Here is a 9,720-nt window from a genome sequence, read left to right as displayed (position 1 = left end):
GTTTTCATGCATTACTTTGTTTCTGTTGGAGGCATTGGAAAATGTATTTAAAAAAAAAAAAAAAGTTTTATCAATACTATGATGCATGGCTGCAAAAGTCAAATATTAGAAATCTCCCAGATTTAAAGAGTATAGCAAAATACCTTTATCATTTGTAAAACAGATGTACAGTGCATTTGGAATGTGTTCATACCCCTTGACCTTTTCCAGTTTGTTACGTTACAGCCGTATTCTGAAATAGATTTTTTTTTAAATGATCTGCACACAATACCCCGTAATGACAAAGCGAAAACAGGTTTTTAGAAATGTTTGCAAATGTGTTAAAAATATAAAACAGAAATACCTTCTTTACATATCTATTCAGTCCCTTTTATATGAGACTTGAAATTGAGCTCAGATGCATCCTGTTTCCATTGATCATCCCTGAGATGTTTCTACAACTTGATTGGAGTCCACCTGTGGTAGATTGATTGATTGGACATGATTTGGAAAGGCACACACCTGTCTATGTAAGGCATGTCAGAGCAAAAACCAAGCCATGAGGTCGAAGGAACTGTTCTTAGAGCACTGAGACAGGATTGCTTCGAGTCACAGATCTGAGGAATGGTACCAAAACATTTCTGCAGTATTGAAGGTCCCCAAGAACACAATAGCCTCCATCATTCTTAAATGGAAGAAGTTTGGAACCACGAAGACTCTTCCTGGAGCTGGCTGCCCCGGCTATGAGCAATCGGGGGAGAAGGGCCTTGGTCAGTTGACCAAGAACCCAATGGTCGCTCTGACAGCTCTAGCGTTTCTCTGTGGAGATGGGAGAACCATCCAGAAGGACAACAATCTCTGCAGCACTCCACCAATCAGGCCTTTATGGTAGAGTGGCCAGACGGAAGCCACTCCTCCGTAAAAGGCACATGACAGCCGGCTTGAAGTTTGCCAAAAGGCACCTAAAGACTCAGACCATGAGAAACAAGATTCTCTGGTCTGATGAAACCCAGATTGAACTCTTTGTCCTGAATGCCAAGCGTCACGTCTGGAGGAAACCTGGCATCATCCCTACGGTGAAGCATGGTGGTGGCAGCATGCCGTGTGGATGCGGCAGGGATTGGAAGACTAGTCAGGATTGAGAGAAAGATGAATGGAGCAAAGTAGAGAGAGATCCTTGATGAAAACCTGCTCAGGACCTCAGACTGGGGGTGACGGTTCACCTTCTAACAGGACAACGATCCTAAGCACACAGCCAAGACAACTTCAGGAGTGGCTTCGGGAGAAGTCTCAATGTCTTTGAGAGGCCCAGCCAGAGCCCGGACTTGAACCCGATCTAACATCTCTGGAGAGACCTGAAAATAGCTGTACAGTAATGCTCCCCATCCAACCTGACAGACCTTGAGAGGATCTGCAAAGAATGGGAGAAACTCCCCAAATACAGGTGTGTCAAGCTTGTAGCGTCATATCCAAGAAGACTCGAGGCTGTAATTGCTGCCAAAGGTGCTTCAACAAAGTACTGAGTAAAGGGTCTGAATACTTATGGAAATGTGATATTTCTGTTTTTAATTTGTAATAAATTAGCAAAAAATTCTAAATGTGTTTTTTCTTTGTCATTATGGGGTATTGTGTGTATATTTGAGGGGAAAAAAACTATTTAATCAATTTTAGAATAAGGCTGTAATGTAACAATGTGGAAAAAGTCAAGGCGTCTGAATACTTTCCAAATGCACTGTATGTATGGAAAAGCAGAGCTGTCTTAAAACATTCTCACTCATGACCTCTAGATGGAGTAGCAGGCACAGTTATGAGGGTTCCCCTCACTTATTGTGCACCACAGTGGAGGTGTCATATCCATAAATATCCCTATCCAGCTTCTACCCCCAAGCCATAAGACTGCTGAGCAATTAATCTAAATCAAATCAAATTGTATTGGTCATATACCATTTTTTCTTTTATAGCAGATGTTATTGCGGGTGTAGCGAAATGCTTGTGTATAACTCCAACAGTGCAGTAGTATCTAACAATTCTTAATAATACATACAAATCTAAAAGTAAAAGAATGGAATTAGTAAATAAATTCTAGGATGAGCAATGTGGCATTGACTAAAATACAGTAGAATTGAATACAGTATATACATATGAGATGAGAAAAATGGTATGTAAACATAATTAAAATGACTAGCGTTCTATTATTAAAGTGGCCAGTGATTCTATGTCTATGTACACTGCTCAAAAAAATAAAGGGAACACTTAAACAACACAATGTAACTCCAAGTCAATCACACTTCTGTGAAATCAAACTGTCCACTTAGGAAGCAACACTGATTGACAATACATTTCACATGCTGTTGTGCAAATGGAATAGACAACAGGTGGAAATTATAGGCAATAAGCAAGACAGCCCCAAAAAGGAGTGGTTCTGCAGGTGGAGACCACAGACCACTTCTCAGTTCCTATGCTTCCTGGCTAATGTTTTGGTCACTTTTGAATGCTGGCGGTGCTTTCACTCTAGTGGTAGCATGAGACGGAGTCTACAACCCACACAAGTGGCTCAGGTAGTGCAGCTCATCCAGGATGGCACATCAATGCGAGCTGTGGCAAGAAGGTTTGCTGTGTCTGTCAGCGTAGTGTCCAGAGCATGGAGGCGCTACCAGGAGACAGGCCAGTACATCAGGAGACATGGAGGAGGCCGTAGGAGGGCAACAACCCAGCAGCAGGACCGCTACCTCCGCCTTTGTGCAAGGAGGAGCAGGAGGAGCACTGCCAGAGCCCTGCAAAATGACCTCCAGCAGGTCACAAATGTGCATGTGTCTGCTCAAACAGACAGAAACAGACTCCATGAGGGTGGTATGAGGGCCCGACGTCCACAGGTGGGGGTTGTGCTTACAGCCCAACACCGTGCAGGACGTTTGGCATTTGCCAGAGAACACCAAGATTGGCAAATTCGCCACTGGCGCCCTGTGCTCTTCACAGATGAAAGCAGGTTCACACTGAGCACATGTGACAGAGTCTGGAGACGCCGTGGAGAACGTTCTGCTGCCTCCAACATCCTCCAGCATGACCGGTTTGGCGGTGGGTCAGTCATGGTGTGGGGTGGCATTTCTTTGGGGGGCCGCACAGCCCTCCATGTGCTCGCCAGAGGTAGCCTGACTGCCATTAGGTACCGAGATGAGGTCCTCAGACCCCTTGTGAGACCATATGCTGGTGCGGTTGGCCCTGGGTTACTCCTAATGCAATACAATGCTAAACCTCATGTGGCTGGAGTGTGTCAGCAGTTCCTGCAAGAGGAAGGCATTGATGCTATGGACTGGCCCGCCCGCTCCCCAGACCTGAATCCAATTGAGCACATCTGGGACATCATGTCTCGCTCCATCCACCAACGCCACGTTGCACCACAGACTGTCCAGGAGTTGGCGGATGCTTTAGTCCAGGTCTGGGAGGAGATCCCTCAGGAGACCATCCGCCACCTCATCAGGAGCATGCCCAGGCGTTGTAGGGAGGTCATACAGGCACGTGGAGGCCACACACACTACTGAGCCTCATTTTGACTTGTTTTAAGGACATTACATCAAAGTTGGATCAGCCTGTAGTGTGGTTTTCCACTTTAATTTTGAGTGTGACTCCAAATCCAGACCTCCATGGGTTGATAAATTGGATTTCCATTGATTATTTTTGTATGATTTTGTTGTCAGCACATTCAACTATGTAAAGAAAAAAGTATTTAATAAGATTATTTATTTTATTCAGATCTAGGATATGTTGTTTAAGTGTTCCCTTTATTTTTTTGAGCAGTGTATATAGGGTAGTAGCCTCTAGGGTGCAGTGTTGAGTAAGCGGGTGGTAGCCGACTAGTGACGGCTATTTAATAGTCTGATGGCCTTGAGATAGAAGCTGTTTTTCAGTCTCTCGGTCCCAGCTTTAATGCACTTGTACTGACATTGCCTTCTGGATGATAGCGGGGTGAACAGGCAGTGGCTCAGGTGGTTGTCTTTTATGATCTTTTTGGCCTTCCTGTGACATCGGGTGCTGTAGGTGTCCTGGAGGGCAGGCAGTGTGCCACCGGTGATGTGTTGGGCAGACTGCACCACCCTCTGGAGAGCCCTGTGGTTTCAGGCAGTGCAGTTGCCGTACCAAGCGGTGATACAGTCCGACAGGATGCTCTCAATTGTGCATCTGTAATAGTTTGTGAGGGTCTTAGGGGCCAAGACAAATTTCTTCAGCCTCCTGAGGTTGAAGATGCACTGTTTCGCCTTCTTCAACAAACTGTCTCTGTGGGTGGACCATTTCAGATTGTCAGTGATGTGTACGCCGAGGAACTTGTAGCTTTCCACCTTCTCCACTGTGGTCCCATCGTGGTGGATAGAGGCATGCTCCCTCTGCTGTTTCCTGAAGTCCATGATCAGCTCCTTCGTTTTGTTCACATTGAGGGAGAGGTAATTTTCCTGGCACAACTCCACCAGGGTCCTCACCTCCTAATTGTAGGCTGTCTCGTCATTGTTTAATAATCAGGTCTGCTACTGTTGTGTCGTCTGCAAACTTGATGATTGAGTTGGAGGCATGCGTGACCACACAGTCATGGGTGAACAGGGAGTACAGGAGGGGCTGAGCACACACCCTTGTGGGGCCCCTGTGTTGAGGAACAGCGAAGTGGAGGTGTTGTTTCCTACCTTTACCACTTGGGGGTGGCCAGTCAGGAAGTCCAGGACCCTGTTGCACTGGGTGGGGTTCAGAACTAGAGTCCTAATGATGAGCTTGGAGGGTACTATAGTGTTGAAGGCTGAGCAAAAGTCAATGAACAGCATTCTTACGTAGGTATTCCTCTTGTGGGAATGGGCAGATGGGACAGGGCAGTGTTCAGGGCGATGGCGATTGCTTCATCTGTGGATCTGTTGGGGCGGTATGCAAATTGAAGTGGGTCTAGGGTGTCAGGTAAGGTAGAGGTGATATGATCCTTAACTAGTCTCTCAAAGCACTCCATGATGACAGAAGTGAGTGCTATGGAGCGATAGTCCTTTAGTTCAGTTACCTTTGCTTTCTTGGGTACAGGAACAATGGTGGACATCTTGAAGCAAGTGGAGACAGCAGACTGGGATAGGGAGAGATTGAATATGTCTGTAAATACTCCAGCCAACTGGTCTGAGCATGCTCTGAGGACGCAGTTAGGGATGCCGTCTGGGCCGGCAGCCTTGCGAGGGTTAACACGCCTAAATGTCTTACTCAAGTCAGCCGCGGAAAATGAGAGCCCACAGTCCTTGGTAGCGGGCCGTGTCGGTAGCACTGTCTTATCCTCAAAGTGGGCGAAGAAGGTGTTTAGCTTGTCCGGAAGCAAGACGTTGGTGTCTGCAACGTGGCTTGTTTTGCCTCTGTAGTCCGTGATTGTCTGTAGACCCTGCCACATACGTCTCGTGTCTGCACTGTTGAATTGCGACTCCACTTTGTCTCTGTATTGACATTTTGCCTGTTTGATTGCCTTACAGAGGGAATAACTACGCTGTCTGCATTCGACCATTTCCCAGTCACCTTGCCATGGCTAAATGCGATGGTTTGCGCTTTCAGTTTTACGCGAATGCTGCCATCTATCCTTGGTTTCAGGTTTGGGTAAGTTTTAATAAACACAGTGGGAACAACATCCCCTATACACTTCCCGATTAACTCAGTCACTGTGTCCGTGTATACGTCAATGTTATTCTCAGAGGCTACCAAGAACATATCCCAGTCCGCGTGATCAAAACAATCTTGAAGCATGGATTCTGATTGGTCAGACCAGAGTTGAATAGACCTTAGCATGGTTACTTCCTCTTTGAGTTTCTGGCAATAGGAAGGGAGGAGCAAAATGTAGTTGTGATCTGATTTGCCGAAGGGAGGGCGGGGGAGGGACTTGTAGGCATTTAGAAAGGGGGAGTAGCAGGGATCGAGTGTTTTACCAAAGCAAATACTACAGTCAATGTGTTGATTGAACTTCAGTAGCGTTTTCCTCAAATTTGCTTTGTTAAAATCCCTAGCTACAATAAATGCGGCCTCAGGATATGTGGTTTCTAGTTGGCATAAAGTCCACTGTAGTTCATTGAGGGCCGTTGTGGTATTGGCTTGAGGAGGACTATACACGGCTTTGACTATAACTGAAGAGAATTCTCTTGGGAGGTAATACGGTAGGCATTTGATTGTGAGGTATTCTAGGTTGGGTGAACAAAAGGACTTGAGTTTCTGTATGTTATCACAATCACACCATGAGTTGTTAATCATGAAACATATACCACGCCCTTCTTCTTCCCGGAGAGTTCTTTATTCTTGTCTGCGCAATGTACTGAGAACCCAGCTGGCTGTATGGATGGGGACAGTATATCCCGAGAGAGCCATGATTCTGTGAAACAGAGTATTTTACAGTCCCTGATGTCTCTCTGGAAGGAGATCCTCGCCTTGAGCTCATCTACTTTAATGTCCAGAGACTGAACAGTAGCGAGTAATATACTCGGAAGTGGTGGATGGCTTGCACGCCTCCTGAGTCGGACTAGAAGTCCACTCCGAATACATCTTCTACACTGACGTCGTCTTGGAGCAGCCTCTATGATAAGTTAAATTGCCCTGGAGGGTATGAACAAAGGATCCAATTCAGGAAAATTGTATTCCTGGTTGTAATGCTGGTGATTTACCGTTACTCTGATATCCCAAAGTTTTTTTCTGGCTGTATGTAAAGTGTAGCACATGGGGATGAGTGAGTGAAACTTACTCCTCAGCCTGAAGGGTCCCCACTTGTGCCAGTGAATAGCTAAAGTGGCTTCCAAGAAAGATGACACATCCAGATGGTTGAGAGCCTCACAGCTGAAGTCATCCACTGAGGTCACTCACTCACTGCTGAAGGCACATGCAATGATGCTTCTGTTTCTCCTGATCTCTTTTCTTCCATTCTTCCTCTCATTCCAACCCCTAAACCCCCACCCACTCCCCCACCTCCAATATCAACCCTACATATCCATTTTTATCTTCAGTAAACTTTTTTGCATTTCATTTGAACATGTTTTGAATCTTAATTGGAACCACAATACATTTCTAATGAGGGTCACTTTCATAGTCACTTTACAGATGTAGGTTTATCATCAAATGTCATAGAATTAAAATCAAATCAAATTTTATTGGTCATATACACATATTTAGCAGATGTTATTGTGGGTGTAGAGAAATGCTTGTAGGAGCTAGAAGCAGAGCTGCTATATCTGTCGGCGCCATCTTTCAACCACAAATGCAGGGGTTTAGCTGTTCAACTTCAGTACTTGTCAATGAATCACTGATTGACTTTGAACTCAGAAGTAAGACAACAGGGTCAAAGATGGATGCTCTGGAACATGTTAATGTGGGAATATTGAAAACATGTTGCAACAACGACATTCTGTTACAATGTAACTACAATCAGCTGTCAGCACATTTTCCTGATAATTACACATGATCTGACAAGAGGAAGACTGACCCACACAGATAGCTAGAGACTTTTCAAAATAATTGTGCTGTACCTTTCGTGCACCCACAAATTACTTCAAAATATCTGTACTGTCCCTTTAAATGTTGTGGTTAAACAAACAGGAGCTTCCGGGTTAAATAGAAAGCAGCACAGCATCGGTAACCGCGTTATGAGTGTTGAAAACGCAATATATCCAGCCACATATTAAATCAAAAGCATTTGATGAAGAATGAATGACAGTTATCGAGGTTAACGGTTAAACGTTAGCTATATGCTAGCCAGTTACTAGCTAGCTAACATTCAGACATTAGCTTGCTAGCTAGCTATAGTAACTCACTTTCCACGCTAGCCAATTCAATGTGAACAAACCTGCCTTTTTGACATTCCAAACTTAAGGTTAGAAGTCTCAAGTGTCTGTCAGCAGTAGCGAGCTATTTGCAAGCAGAGAAGTTTCACAATTCTACAGTAACGTTACAGATAATTGACTCATTCCTGTAAAGGATGGCTTCGTTCGTCTGGAAAAGGAAAGTGGGCGAGCGGGTGTCCAAGGCAGCGGTGCAGCAGTTTGAAGCCGCAGTGGAGACGCCGGAGGAAGATGGGGTAGGCAAAGAGGACGAGGTGGACTGGCTTTATGCAATCAAGCGGCGCCGGGAGGTCCTGCTGGAAGACTGCGCTGCCAAAAGCAAGAGACTAAAGGAGTAAGGGGTGGTGCTGGCACAAGAGGGCAGGTGAGGGTGACAGCCTTGTCCATGGTCCTGATGTTCTTACTTCATTTTTGGCAGGAGTGCAAACTCCGGCTAGGTAGCTATAAGGGCAAACTTTGTGGCAATGTCAAGTTGAATACAGTTGTCTGTCACCCATGGGCTGCATGTCACCCTAACTGTACAACAAAACCTAGGGAGGGACCATATAATAGGACCCAGAGAGGGATGGACAGATTGTGTGTGTGTGTGTGTGTGTGTGTGTGTGTGTGTGTGTGTGTGTGTGTGTGTGTTCAGGAAATGTTCCATGTGGCCGGGACATTTACTAATCAGTTTTTTTGACACGCTCACACCCAGATGTTGCAGAGTATTCCTCAGCATGCAGGCCACACACACTGCAGGACAGCATGCAGGACTCCACTGATATCCCCTATGGCTATGTACCATTTTGGAACCGCCACAAAATGCTGCAGAAGTGCCTGTAAGTGACAGACTGGTGCCAGGGCCTGTGGAAAATGGCTCTCTGCCTTCAAATTAAGTTTTATTGTCACGTGCACAGGTACAGTGAAATGCCATTCTTGCAAGCTCTTTCCCAACAATGCAGTAATCAATATCTGTAGTACTATTAAAAAAAGTAGGAACAAAAACACATGAGAAATAGAACACGAGAAAGTAAGTAAGCTATATACAGGGTCAGTTCCGGGGTCAGTGCCAATACCATATTTACAATGTGTAAGGATACTGGAGTGGTAGGGCTGTTGCGGTGACCATATTACTGCCACTCCGGCAGCCATTGGTCATGACCACAGTCAACTTCCACATGACTGTTGAGTCACGGTAATCTCCTTTTATGCGCTCTGGACATGTGTTGGTAGTACCCAACTCGCTAACGAGCATCAGGACGCTAATGGCCTGGTACTCGGTGCTCTATTCTCCCTCTAACCACTCTGACATCATTGCAAATGCAATCTAAAATCGCATCAAACACTTATCAAACACGTATCATGCTTTTAAAACTCACCATTAGGCTACATTTTTTTTTACATCACTGTGGTGATCAATTTGAAGAAAGAAGTTAAACAACAGGTTGAAACTGAGTGGAAAACATAGTTGTTGTGGATGTTATAAAGCCAAACACAACGAAATGGACAGTGCTTTCTAAGGTGACTATTAATTCAAAGCATTTAACACCCATACACTTATGCATACAGGTCTAAAGAAACATGATATGATGTTTCATATATGTTTTAATTTGTAAGACATGAAAGTTTATCATTCACAACTAAATTTGGCAAATAATTCTAAATCTACCATATAGGACCTGTTTCAATGATCACTTTTGCGCTCAACATAGCCTCTTCATATGCGCACTCGCTCCGGAATGGGGGAAAAAATCCTTTCTATTTTATTCAGCTAAGTTCAATGATATTATTACATGAAAGCATGTAATATAAAATAATGGCATGGGACTTATAAGCTCATCTTGTCAGCTAAATTAACTAGCCTACAGGCTATGGCATGGCACATAGCCAGATAACATACAGTAGACTCATAGCCTATTCGGTTCTTCTAAAAAAAACATTT

The 9,720-nt window shown here is 44.7% G+C and overlaps 1 pseudogene; it reads left to right on the top strand.

The window, feature by feature from the left end:
• Positions 1 to 7,548: 7,548 nt before the first annotated feature.
• The window catches only part of LOC106562969 (tetratricopeptide repeat protein 33-like), a 40,801-nt pseudogene continuing 38,629 nt past the window's right edge, over positions 7,549 to 9,720 (top strand).

This window comes from Salmo salar, chromosome ssa11, assembly GCF_905237065.1.
Source record: "Salmo salar chromosome ssa11, Ssal_v3.1, whole genome shotgun sequence".
Classification (NCBI taxonomy): domain Eukaryota; kingdom Metazoa; phylum Chordata; class Actinopteri; order Salmoniformes; family Salmonidae; genus Salmo; species Salmo salar.
This window is presented reverse-complemented; position numbering and strand designations above follow the sequence as displayed.